The following is a 15,145-nucleotide window of genomic DNA, read 5'->3' as shown; positions in this document are numbered from 1 at the left end:
TGATATTATACAGCTTAAATCTCAATAAATAAATGCAAAGTCTGAGAGAACAGAGTCAAACAACATGTATTAAAGTGGACACCGCAAATAAATAAAAGAAGAATGTGTCCATGGGACATAGATACCCCCGCTTGTAAATATGCAAGGTTAATGTACTAACTCATACCTATTGACATTTGATTTCTTTGAAACTTAATGACATTTGTTTCTGTATGTTGTCATTAGAGATTGCTTGGGTGTTTGAGTGCTTTCATTGTTCAATAACAAACAGTAATGGGGAACTTGAGAACAGTGTAAGTTACACCACAAGTTATAGTGCGGAAACGACAAATTTGCCAAATTTTCCATTTATAAAGGGACATAACTTGAGAACAGTGTAAGTTACACCACCCAAATTTGAACTTGATCTGTGTTTGGTGGTAATAAGCATAGAGTATAAGTTTCATAACATTTGGTTAAAGTAAAGAAAGAGTGCATAAACGGCAAATTTACCATCTTTCCATTTATAAAGGGACATAATAAAGTAGAAAATGCAAGGAACTTTATGTTTTCTTTTTTCTACCCATTTCCAATTTGTTTTGATGCACTACAAACTGCTCAGAGTCTGAAATGACTAGTTTTTGTGCTCGACCAGTAAAGTCGAGCACAGATTTTACTCGACTTGTCTCGACAGTACTTAACTGTACTCGACTTTGGTCTCGATTTTACTTAATAAGTCGGATTCAGTAATTGATGATCTTGGTGTAGTCTGAAATGGTCTCGACCAAGGCTCGACCAGTCTCAACTCAGTATCGACCAGTCTTGACCTGTCTCGACTAGTCTTGACTTTCAAGTTTAGTCTCAACTGGTCTAAATCAGCCCATCTAACTAAATTAAATATTGATCTTACAAAATTCCAGGTTATTTGGTAGTTGGTTCATTGCTGGGAAATTAAAGAAGTAAATTAATAGGTAAAAAAAAAGCAAGAATTTTCAGTTTTGACTAATTTCAGATAGTCGTCTTTAATTTTTTCTATAACTTTTTCAAATCAACTTGGATTTTCATAAAACTATACAGCTATCTCAATAATACATTGATCTTACTGAATCCCAGGTAATTATGTAGTTGGTGTTTTGCTGTCAAATTTCTGAATTTAATTAATAGGTAAAAAAAGCTAGAATTTTCAGTGGGACTGAATTCAGCTAGTCAACTTTAAATTTCTTTATTTTTTTTTCAAATTTACTTGGATTTTCATATAACTATACAGCTAATTTGGTTGTACATTGATCTTACTGAATCCCAGGTTATTATGTAGTTTGGTGTATTGCTGTCAAATTTAAGGATTAAATTAATAGGTAAAAAAAAAAGATTTTTCATGTTGGTTAAATTCAGATAGTCAAATTTAATTATTTCTATAACTTTTTCAAATCAACTTGGATTTTCATCAAACTCTACATCTATCTCAATTATACATTGATCTTACTGAATCCCAGGTCGTTATGTAGTTTGGTGTATTGTTGTCAAATTTAAGGATTTAATTAATAGGTAAAAAAAAGCTAGAATTTTCAGTCGGACTGCATTCAGATAGTTAACTTTAAATTTGTTTATTACTTTTTCAAATTAACTTGAATTTTCACAAGAGTGCACACGCTGAAATGTCTCGCCTTCTTTACTAATCAATGATATTATGTTGATAGTCCTAAATATAAAGCTTTACTACAACTATCACATAAACTTAACATGATCCAAGAAAATGATGTCAAGGTCATATAAACCAAACAAGAAATACATGTACACCTCACAATCATTCAATACACTAAATATAGTTGACCTATTGCTTATAGTTTCTAAGAAACAGACTTAACCATGAAAACTAAATACTGACCAATGAACCATGAAAATGAAGTCAAGGTCAGATGAACCAAGCCAGTCAGACATGTACAGCTTACAATTCTTCCATACAACAAATATATTTGACCTATTGCTAATAGTTTAAGAAAAACAGACCAAAACACAAAACTTAACACTGAGCAATGAACCATGAAAATGAGGTCAAGGTCAAATAAAACCTGCGAGACTGACATGTACATCATAAAATATTTCTATGCACCAAATATAGTTGACCTATTGCATATAGTATTAGAAAAAAATACCAAAACTCAAAAACATAACTTTGACCACTGAACCATGAAAATGAGATCAAGGTCAGATGACACCTGCCTGCTAGACATGTACACCTTACAATCATTCCATACACCAAATATAGTAGACCTATTGCATACAATATAAGAAAAACAGACCAAAACACAAAAACTTAACTATAACCACTGAACCATGAAAATGAGGTCAAGGTCAGATGACACCTGCCAGTTGAACATGTACACCTTACAGTCCTTCCATACACCAAATGTACTAGACCTATTGCTTATAGTATCTGAGATATGGATTTAACCACCAAAACTTAACCTTGTTCACTGATCCATGAAATGAGGTCGAGGTCAAGTGAAAACTGTCTGACGGGTAAGAGGACCTTACAAGGTACGCACATACCAAATATAGTTATCCTATTACTCATAATAAGAGAGAAATTAACATTACAAAAAATCTTAACTTTTTTTAAAGTAGTCACTGAACCATGAAAATGAGGTCAAGGACCATGGACATGTGACAGACAGAAACTTCGTAACACGAGGCATCTATATACAAAGTATGAAGCATCCAGGTCTTCCACTTTCTAAAATATAAAGCTTTTAAGAAGTGAGCTAACACCGCCGCCGGATCACTATCCCTAAGTCGAGCTTTCTGCAACAAAAGTCGCAGGCTCGACAATAAAACTATACAGCTATCTCAGTTGTATATTGATCTTACTAACTCCCAGGTTGTTATGTTGTTTGGCATATTGCTGTCAAATTTAAGGATTTAATTATAATCAAGGTAAAAAATGCTAGAATTTTCAGATTGGACTAAATTCAGATAGTTATCTTTAAATTTTTTTATAACTGTTTCAAAGCAACTTGGGTTTTCATCAAAATCTACAGCTATCTCCATTATGGCATGTTATTGGTTGCAAAAATTTGATATTTTTCATTTAATAAATGCAATATTTTTTATTTAATTGATATATTTCTTCATTTAAATGCAATATTTTTTTATTTGAATGGTACATTTTTTCATTTAAATGGTATATTTTTTCATTTAAATGCAATATTTTTTATTCAAATGGTATAATTTGTCATTCAAATGCAATATTTTTTATTCAATTGGTATAGTAGTTTTTTATTTATATGCAATAATTGCATTATGGGAAATTCTTTGACGTCATAAGGTCAAAATTTGCAACAACGTTTGTGATTGGTCGGTAATTGTTTGGATTTCTCCCCTTTCTTTCTAAACATAAGTGACCAAGAATTAAAAAACGCGTCAGAATATCGCCCCTCAAACTAAATCTGGCGTTCGTGCGAGTTCATGCACTGGCTGTTAAAATCTTCTGGTCCTAACTATTATTTCTATTGCAAAATTTCAATGGTCAAAACGTTCGGACCACAACTTTTTAAAAACTTTCATTGTATATGGATCTATATGCAAGTATATCGTTTTTTTTTAAATAGATTAGACGGCACCGTTGGTTTTCCCGTTTGAATGGTTTTACACTAGTCATTTTTGGGGGGCCCTTTATAGCTTGCTGTTCGGTATGAGCCAAGGCTCCGTGTTGAAAACCGTACTTTGACTTATAATGGTTTACAAATTATGACTTGGATGGAGAGTTGTCTCATTGGCACTCATACCACATCTTCTTATATCTATATACAACGTAAACCAGACGTTTCTCAGACTGTTTTCTTTTTTAATAAATCCTTTGCTGCGCGTTGTGTACTGATTGATACTTCAGTCTGGGAGAACAAGATTTATTTCAGTACTAGTTATTATTAGCTTTGAGCAAACTTCCACTGAGTAATTGAAAATACTCTAATGTCGGTGCTTTGTGTCTATTGTCTTAATGTTAGTTTTTTGTGTGTGTCTCGTACCGATCTTTTGACTAATTATAACTGATTAGTGCAGGTTGTTTTTTTAATGTACTGTTACACCACTGTCCCAGCTTCGGGATGGGTTGAGTGCTCACAAACATGTTGTTGTACTGTTACACCACTGTCCCAGGTTAGGGGGAGGATTGGGATCCCGCTAACATGTTTAACCCTGCCACATTCTGTGTGTATGTGCTTGACCCAAGTCAGGAGCCTGTAATTCAGTAGTTGCCGTTTGTTGCTGTGTTATACATATTTGTGTTTCGTTCATTTTTTGTACATTAATTCGGCCATTAGTTTTCTCGTTTGAAATGTTTTACATTTGTGATTTCGGGGCGTTTTATAGCTGACTATGCGGTGTAGGCTTTGCTTACTGTCGAAGGTCGTACGGTGACTTATAGCTGTTGATTTCTGTGTAATATGGTCTCTTGTCGAGAGTTGTCTCATTTGTAATCTTACCACATCTTCGTTTTTATATCAACCCTACCATATTTTTTATTTGCCTGTCCCAGGTCAGGAGCCTGTAATTTAGTGGTTGTCATTCGTTCATGTCTCGACTCATATTTGAAATTTGGTAAATTGTTTTGTTATGTATAATTAGGCCATTAGTTTTTTCGTTTGAATTGTTCACACTTTTCATATCGGGCCTTTCATAGACGACTTTACAGTATCAGGTTTTTGTCAATGTTGAAGGCATTACGATTGTCTATAATTGCTTACATCCACTTCATATTTGAACTCCGGTGGATAGTTGCCTTATTACCAATCATATCCCATCCCATCTCTTCGTTTTTATATTATATACCTGACTTCTAAATTCGTGTTTTCCTGAACAAGCATGAAATATTTGTCACTGGGCGTTAAAAATTAGCAACAAACAATCAATCAATTTAAAATTGTGTTAAATAAGTGAAAAACCATTTGATATTTATCTATTTGTTGGGGTGGGGGACAGAAGGATTTCATATATGAATATGGTTGCCTGGTAAGAGCTGAAAAATAGGCATGATTAGCGACAGATTAAAATGAATAATAATACCCTCTCTTCCCTTCCCCATCCTTCATCTATAAATTTAAACTGACCACCATGGAATAGCCCAATAGTGTTCAAAGTAACGGACTTCTTCTGGCTCACTACCGAAGAACAAAAATACGCGCCCCATTAATATGTTTTAAAAATGCCTTGTCCCTACCCTTTTTTCCCAAAAATTGGCATTGTTAAATATATATAGATATAAGAAGATGTGGTATGAGTGCCAATGAGACAACTCTCCATCCAAGTCAAAATTTATAAAAGTAAACCATTATAGGTCACAGTACGGTCTTCAACACGGAGCCTTGGCTCACACCGAAAAGTAAGCTATAAAGGGCCCCAAAAATTACTAGTGTAAAACCATTCAAACGGGAAAAACCAACGGTCTAATCTATATAAAAAACGAGAAACGAGAAACACTTATGAACCACATCAACAAACGACAACTACTGAACATCAGATTCCTGACTTAGGACAGGTGCAAACAAATGCAGCGGGTTTAAACGTTTTAATGGTACCAAACCTTCACCCTTTTTCTGAAACAAAAGTGTAACATCACAACATAGAAAGACACACTATAAAATATCAACTGAAATAGCTTAACTTAATCAAAGGACATATTAACACCATTGAACATACACTGAACAAATAAATTTGACCTATGATATAATGTAAATACAAAATAAATAAACTAAGGGAAGAATAATAAAAGTAACATGTTATATCGGTAAGAAATGTTAAACAATTAAAGAAAAACAATATGCTCGGACAAAAATATCTGCCATTTGCAATAACTTTAAACACAAGTAAATGAAAATAATTTTGTTGTTAGGTATACGTGTACAGTACCAATAGAAAAAGGAAATATTTTTACAAAATAAATAATTTTGATGTTCATAGTACGAAGTTAAAATTTATAGTAATACCAAACACTTATCAAAGCTGGTATATAGACAAGATATAACCCTGAATAACATTAAATAACAAAAAAGCAATACAATTAGTATCAACAGGTTAAATAAACAAGAAAGTACGATTTGCGAGTACTCGCAGTTACTGACAGCTAGTTAAAAGCCAAAACAATTAATAATAAAAAATCATGCATCAGAGACTAAAATCAACTAAAACACATCCCAGGGATTTAGTATTTTAACGTCATGGACAGTCAAAGAAGACATGACTAGTGCAATGCCAAAAATAAATGTATCGACAGACAGTAGGATAGTCAGGAGTTTAACCTCTTTATAGATCAAAACGAACATATATATATAATCATCATTACAATGCTATTGTATTTTTATAAGACCTACTTTATTGCATGATCTGGGACTAATGACATCTATCTATAAGTCCAAGCATACAGTAAATTATTACAATATGAATATGTTTCTTGTTTTAATAACCACATATGATGCTATGCATGAGTCACCATTTATCAGGACAGGAATTGGGTTTACATAGAGAGAATAATGTGCAAAAAATAGATAAGGGGCGGGACCAAACCTATAGATAACATAATAAAGAAATGATGAAATATAAAGAATATGTTGATTGTTTTTTGGTTGCCTTATGTCCAGTGGCAAATATTTCATGCATGTTTAGGACAAATATAATAGAGATCAAAGGATAAAGAAAAGAGTGAAATGGTAAAAACTAAAAGATATAGAATTATAGAAACAATCTTTGATCTGAACCCCCTCCCCCTCCCCTTACACACACACCATAACCATTACTGCCAATACTCACATATATGGGGGGAGGGGGGGCTAGCTATTTTTTTTTTTTTTTATTTCAATGTGTAGACTGTAGGGGATTTTCTTCAGAAAGGGTTTTCATTGGAGGCGTTTTTGCCATGCACGCAGGTATCTGTTTCTATCCATGAACAGGTTGTAATTATCAATACTTGTCACTCGCATTTTTTGCTCGACCTGCCAGTGCATGAACTCACACGAACACCAGATTTAGTTAGAGGGGTGATATTCCAATGCGTTTTTTTAATTCTTGGTCACTCATGTTTAGAAAGAAAGGGAAGAAATCCAAACTATTACTGACCAATCACAAACGTTGTTGCAAATTTGACCTTGTGACGTCAAAGAATTTCCCATAATGCAATTATTGCATATAAATAAAAACAAGAGTGGACACGCTGAAATGTCTCGCCTTCTTTACTAACCATTGATATTATGTTGATAGTCCTAAATGAAAGCTTTACTACAACTATTACATAAACTTAACATGATCCAAGAAAATGAAGTCAAGGTCATATAAACCAAATGAGAAATACATGTACACCTTACAATCATTCAATTCACTAAATATAGTTGACCTATTGCTTATAGTTTCTAAGAAACAGACTTAACCAAGAAAACTAAACATTGACCAATGAATCGTGAAAATGAGGTCAAAGTCAGATGAACCATGCCAGGCAGACATGAACAGCTTACAATCCTTCCATACAACTAATATAGCTGACCTATTGCTTATAGTTTAAGAAAAACAGACTGAAACACATAAACTTAACACTGAGCAATGAACCGTGAAAATGAGGTCAAGGTCAAATAAAACATGCGAGACTGACATGTACATCATAGAATATTTCCATACACCAAATATAGTTGACTTATTGCATATATATAGTATAAGAAAAAAGACCAAAACTCAAAAACTTAACTTTGACCACTGAACCATGAAAATGAGGTCAAAGTCAGATGACACCTGCCAGTTGGACATGTACACCTTACAATCATTCCATACACCAAATATAGTAGACCTATAGCATAAAGTATAAGAAAAACGGACCAAAACACAAAAACTTAACTATAACCACTGAACCATGAAAATGAGGTCAAGGTCAGATGACACCTGCCAGCTAGACATGTACACCTTACAATCATTCCATACACCAAATATGGTAGACCTATTGCATACAGTATAAGAAAAACAGACCAAAACACAAAAACTTAACTATAACCACTGAACCATGAAAATGAGGTCAAGGTCAGATGACACCTGCCAGTTGGACATGTACACCTTACAGTCCTTCCATACACCGAATATACTAGACCTATTGCTTATAGTATCTGAGATATGGACTTGACCACCAAAACTTAACCTTGTTCACTGATCCATGAAATGAGGTCGAGGTCAAGTGAAAACTGTCTGACAGCCATGAGGACCTTGCAAGGTACACACATACTAAATATAGTTATCCTATTACTTATAATAAGAGAGAATTTAACATTACAAAAAATCTGATTTTTTTTTTCAAGTAGTCACTGAACCATGAAAATGAGGTCAAGGACATTGGACATGTGACTGACGGAAAGTTCGTAACATGAGGCATCCATATACAAAGTATGAAGCATCCAGGTCTTCCACCTTCTAAAATATAAAGCTTTTAAGAAGTTAGCTAACGCCGCCGCCGCGGGATCACTATCCCTATGTCGAGCTTTCTGCGACAAAAGTCGCAGGCTCGACAAAAACTACTATACCAATTGAATAAAAAATATTGCATCAAAATGACAAGTTATACCAATTGAATAAAAAATATTGCATTTGAATGACAAATTATACCATTTGAATAAAAAATATTGCATTTAAATGAAAAAATATACCATTTAAATGAAAAATTATACCATTTGAATAAAAAATATTGCATTTAAATGAAGAAATATACCAATTAAATAAAAAATATTGCATTTAAATGAAAAATATCAAATTTTTGCAACCAATACCATGCCATACTCCATTATATAATTGTCTTAAAAAATACCAGTTTATTTGTTAATTTGGTTTATTACTGTCAAATTTAAATATTTAAATTATAAGTATCTGTCTGAATTTATTCAAAACTGAAAATTTCAGCCTTTTTAACCTATTACCTTAGTCCTTAAATTTGACAGCAATACACTAAAATACAAAACAACCTGTCATTCTGTAAGATAAATATATAATAAAGATAGCTGAAAAGTTTGATGAAAATCCATACTGATTTGAAAAAGTTATAAAAAAATTTAAAGGTGACTATAAGAATTCAATGCGAACTAAATTAACGGTTAAAATAAATTTCTCTTTAACTGACATGGCAACAGTCACAATAAGATAAAGATATATTTAAAAACAGATTTTTACATCCTTACATGATTCTCAGATTTATCAAATAGAGATAGTTAAATCAAATTATCTTATATGGTTTGGCATGTGTTTTTTTTTTCTTAAACCTAATTTTCCTAAATTCCTGAAAAAAACTAGGTTTCATGGTTATACAATAGTTATATAATTATCTTTTTAATGAGGTAACAACAGCCAACTAAATCACTGAAATTGTTTAATAAAATTGAGAATGGAAATGGGGAATATGTCAAAGAGACAGCAACCTGACCAAAGAGCAGACAAGACATGAAGAGAGCAGACAACACATGAAGGCCACCAATGGGTCTTCAACGCAGCGAGAAAATCCCGCACCCGTAACCTTCTATTAGAAATATATCTATTATTATAATTTGGGATATAGTATATATAATATATATCAAAAGCGGATAAAAAATTATAGAAATTAATAAAATTGTTCTTCTGATTAGTGGTGAAGTATAAAGTAATACCTCCTGCTTTGGCCTAACTCATTAAAAAGATCACAACCTGGTCAGAGAGTATTAAATTCTAAATAACATTCATTCAAAATTGCAACATCCTGTTTAACTTAAATCGCAAGGCCTTTTGAATTCACCAGATAAGTAATACATGAGTTTAAGAAATATAGGGCTTTCTTTTTACCTGTAAAACACACATATACTGATGTAATTAAACCTTATTAAAGTGCTTCTTGTATGCCAAGTCTTTAATTTTGACAAAAATTATTTCAAATGGTTATCAAGGATTCCTATGAAAGTTCTATTATCATGATTATATTAAATTCTTGTTTTAACAAAACAAAGGTGGCATTTTAAAAATTTTATAACTTTTTGAAATCAGCTTGGATTTTCATCAAACTTTTCAGCTATCTTCATTATATTTTTATCTTACAAAATGCCAGGTTGTTTTGTATGTTGGTGTATTGCTGTCATATTTAAGGACTTAGGTAATAGGTAAAAAAGGCTGAAATATTTTAATTTGACAGCAATAAACCAAATTAACAAATAACCTGGTATTTTGTAAGATAAATGTATAATGGAGATAGCTGTAGATTTTGATGAAAATCCAAGTTGCTTTGAAATAGTTATAAAAATATTTAAAGATAACTATCTGAATTTAGTCCAAACTGAAAATTCTAGCTTTTTTTACCTTGATTAATTAAATCCTTAAATATGACAGCAATATACCAAACAACATAACAACCTGGAATTCAGTAAGATCAATATACAACTGAGATAGGTGTATAGTTTTATGAAAATCCAAGTTAATTTGAAAAAGTAATAAACAAATTTAAAGTTGACTATCTGAATTCAGTCGACTGAAAATTCTAGCGGTTTTTTACCTATCAATTAAATCCTTAAATTTGACAGCAATACACCAAACTACATAACGACCTGGGATTCAGTAAGATCAATGTATAATTGAGATAGATGTAGAGTTTGATGAAAATCCAAGTTGATTTGAAAAAGTTATAGAAATAATTAAAGTTGACTATCTGAATTTAACCAAAATGAAATATCTCTCTTTTTTTTTTACCTATTAATTTAATCCTTAAATTTGACAGCAATACACCAAACTACATAATAACCTGGGAATCAGTAAGATCAATGTACAACTGAGATAGCTGTGTAGTTATATGAAAATCCAAGTTAATTTGAAAAAATAATAAACAAATTTAAAGTTTACTAGCTGAATTCAGTCCCACTGAAAATTCTAGCTTTTTTTACCTATTAATTAAATTCAGAAATTTAACAGAAATACACCAAACTACATAACGACCTGGGATTCAGTAAGATCAATGTATAATTGAGATAGCTGTATAGTTTTATGAAAATCCAAGTTGATTTGAAAAAGTTATAGAAATAATTAAAGACGACTATCTGAATTTAGTCAAAACTGAAAATTCTTGCTTTTTTTTTTACCTATTAATTTACTTCTTTAATTTCCCAGTAATGAACTAACTACCAAATAACCTGGAATTTTGTAAGATCAATATTTAATTTAGTTAGATGGGCTGATTTAGACCAGTTGAGACTAAACTTGAAAGTCAAGACTAGTCGAGACAGGTCGAGACTGGTTAAGACTGGTTGAGACAGGTCGAGCCTTGGTCGAGACCATTTCAGACTACACCAAGATCATCAATTACTGAATCAGACTTATTAAAGTCGAGACCAAAGTCGAGTACAGTTAAGTACTGTCGAGACAAGTCGAGTAAAATCTGTGCTCGACTTTACTGGTCGAGCACAAAAACTGGTCTTTTCAGACTCTGAGCAGTTTGTAGTGATGCTACATTATCGTTGTTGTCTTGACAACACCATTGTTGTATGACATCAGAGGAGTGAAGTCATTGGATTTATTTTGAAAATGTTTGATCTTTGTAAAGTTTTACTATTTTGATGTAATACAGTACTTCTGAGAAAGTCCTTTTCTCCTGATCTGATCTCATTTAATACCCACCAGTCACATGATTACATCAGAAAGTAAGGCATGATTGGGAACAATATCATGTCATCTGCATGAAATATCAACTTATATGGGTAATGTCATCTGACCACAAGTTTACAGCAAGGTGAGGATGTCAGAACAGAAAAGTGGTTGATATTTTTTAAGTTGAACTCTGTTTTTAAAGGAGACATGACACAATTTTCAATTTTTGTTTCAAAATGTTTATTTATACATAACATTCCCCAAAAATACATCGATAGTAATTTAAGTGTCAAATATTTGGTTAAATATGTATTTTAATGCAACGATTTATCGATCTGTCAAATATGCATATTTCCATCCCGGAAGTCCATCAGAACGAGGCTACTACGTCACTGGTTACTTTCATTCATATTGACAAATGGGTACAGCGCAAATTTAGTTTCTATTATTATACAACAAAACGTGACAATGATAAACAATGATTATGTGTGAAGACGATGGATTCAACAATATAATTAAAAAGAATAATGACATGATATTTTCTGTTTTCCAAATGACACGCAGACTTAGAAGGTGTAAACATAGGACTTTTTAACAAGAAACTACACTTCTTTCCGCCCACTTTCTTAAGGAATTCAGAGTTGGGGTCTCGGGTGTCATGCCAGGAGTTCATCATAGTTCACAGGTGTGCGGTATAGGTGATTGAAATTCACAATTTCAGGTCCCGTTTAAAGTTGTAAGATTCAGATGTCACGCCACATGTGGGATTGATAAGACATAGTTATTACGCAATATTACTTCATAAGCTCTTCGTGTACATCCTTGATGTTGGTTTTGCCGAGGGCACAGGTGATATTGGAATATATTATTGTTACAGTAATACAGGTACAACTACCTGATATTTAATAAATACCTGAAGTACGACCATACAATACCCTATACACCACCAATTAAATACCCTAACCAGCGTTGATAACTAATAGACAACCTGTATATAGATCTTATTTTTATTGCTTTTAAGAATATGCAGATATAAAAAGGTTTATTACAGATGCATTTTTTTAATTGACTTCTTCTTGAGATGGAAAAGTAATATTCTTGTATGCTTGCAAGTTTATAACTTCATAAGAAATTGTTAGGCATAAAGCTCGATAAATTAAAAGAAAAGATACACAATGCTGGTTTAAAAGCTTGGATGAACGGCAATTACCCCCTCCCCCCTTTGAACCCCTCCCACTTTCAACTGTGGCGTGCCAAAACTCTGTTTTGCCACATACCCCTATTGTTGACATTTTTAAATTAAAAGTCGATACTAGTACATGAAATTAAATTACTTTTAAACTATATTGGACTATCAAAAAAACTTTGAGCTTGTCACTCTCATTAATTTACCGACCACCACACACACACACACACACACACTCACACATATTCTTTGTATTAAAAGCATAAAAAGCAAACAAGGAAATAATACGAGTATGTGAATCATAAGGCTTTCAATTACATTCATATATTGAACATCGAATATAATTATTGACTTTCTAGTTGGTAAAGAATCAGATGATGAAAAACATTTCTTTTTAAAATGGAAACTTAATTATAAATGAAAAAAGTTTCGTTTGAACCAATTATTTGGTATAACCGTACGGCCTCCACAATGAGAAAACCCCGTCCCGTATATTCAGCTATAAAAGGTTTCAACATGTAAAAATGTGAAACATTTTAAACGAGAAAACTAACAACCTTATTTATAACAAAATAATTTCTGAAGAAAAAATATGACAGTCATGAACCAACGACAACCAGATCTACATGCTCTTGCTTTAAGACAGGCACATACAGAATGTGGCGGGGGTAAATGTTTGTGAGCGCCTACACCCCCCCTCCCCCCCTTTTCCCCCTAACGTGTGACAGTGGTCTTACAGCAGTATATGAGAATTATAAAAACCAGTCTTACTCAAAAGATCGGTACGAAGTACAGAAACCACTAACGTAAAACAATAGAGACAAAGCACAAATACTGTAAGCTAGATCAAAGCCAAGTTCAACTAATACATAAATCATGTTTTTTTTTTAAATGACCCCTTTTTGAAGAAATGTTTTCAAAAAGAACATTATGAGTTGTGAATATATTCCTGAACTCGAGCATTTTGCTGGTAGCAATAAACAAATTGATTGCTAAATGATAATTGGGAGATAAGGGTGGAAATATGTGAATTTGAATTAACTTTGTGGAATTCCTTAAATTTGAAGTTAGATTTATAAGGGTCTGGATGGAATTGCATACTTTAGAAGTGTAGTATTGCTATATTTATTATTTTTACATAAATATTTTTTCTTTAAAATGTATGGTTTTAAAAAGTAAATAACATAACACGTGACTAAATCACACTACAAGTGCCTTTTAACCTTTCACCAGGTCAATTATGCTATAGGTGTCAAAATTTTATTACTAAAACAACAGCCTCCAATAAATGTTTACACAAAAGGGGGAAGTAATAACATTGTTAATTGAATAATTTTCCTAATGCAGAAATAGTGTGATGCATGGTAAAAAAATATAAACATAACTTTTGATGATAATTTATACCTATTAAGTGTCCAAACATAACAACAACAAAAAATCAAAAAAAAAGTACCCTTTTTTTCTTTCTGCTTCTGTCGCACACATAATTATAACGTTAACAGAGAGAAAAAAGAACAATTTGATCATCAGTAATTAGAAATTTATATTTTCAATCATAATTAAAAGTAGTTTTATCTAAATAAAGAAAATGCAGAAAGCGGTTTATTAAATTTATTCATCAGACCAGAGACATATATACACATATGTGTATATATGTCTCTGATCAGATGAACCCATATGTATGGTAACAATCCGACCGGTATTGTCAGAAAAATCACCTTGTTGGACTCTTCGCGTCAAGAATTTATGTCCTTTTCATGGTTATTTTCCACACACAATGGCTCAAATTGATGAGGTCAATTGTCTTCGTAGTTTGTCAGTTATCGGGAAAAGTGCTGTCAATACCGTCCTTAGTGTAATTGTGCAGAAAGTGATCGACATCGTCCAGTTTGACACATTTTCCCAGCTTGTAACCAGTGACGTAAGCACGATCACGTGATCATTATCTAATTAAAAATCATTCATTATGACAAGCGCTGGATTCTTTGACCTAAAAAATGCCGATTGATCAGGTTTTGACCAGCAAAATTGTACAAAGCATGTTTTAAGACTAATATTTATCATGTTTATTGATTTAATAATAAAAAAAAAAAAAAAAAAAAATTGTGTAACGTTTCCTTTAAATCATTTCATTGCCTTAATTTGCATGTGAGAAATACAAGGCAAATGCCTAGAAAAATGTCCAAAAAATTTCAACCTCCATGTTCCCATCTCAAATTCCCACTTGCAATCTAATCAGTAATATAAGAAGAAAATATAATATAATAAATTCACAATTAATGACCTCAGATTTGAGGTAAGTAAGTAAATAAACAGCTGCGCCATGAGCGCATGATACGCCCGTCTTCTTGTGTGTGAATTTTTATG

General features: G+C 32.3%; 1 protein-coding gene across 1 annotated transcript in view; it reads right to left on the bottom strand.

The window, feature by feature from the left end:
- The window catches only part of LOC127703113 (origin recognition complex subunit 6-like), a 38,280-nt gene that overhangs the window by 3,153 nt on the left and 19,982 nt on the right, over nucleotides 1-15,145 (bottom strand). The window lies entirely within an intron of this gene.

Source organism: Mytilus californianus, unplaced genomic scaffold (assembly GCF_021869535.1).
Source record: "Mytilus californianus isolate M0D057914Y unplaced genomic scaffold, xbMytCali1.0.p SCAF_5, whole genome shotgun sequence".
In the NCBI taxonomy this organism is placed as follows: domain Eukaryota; kingdom Metazoa; phylum Mollusca; class Bivalvia; order Mytilida; family Mytilidae; genus Mytilus; species Mytilus californianus.
Note: the sequence above shows the minus strand (reverse complement) of the source record. Positions and strands in the feature narration are given on the sequence as shown.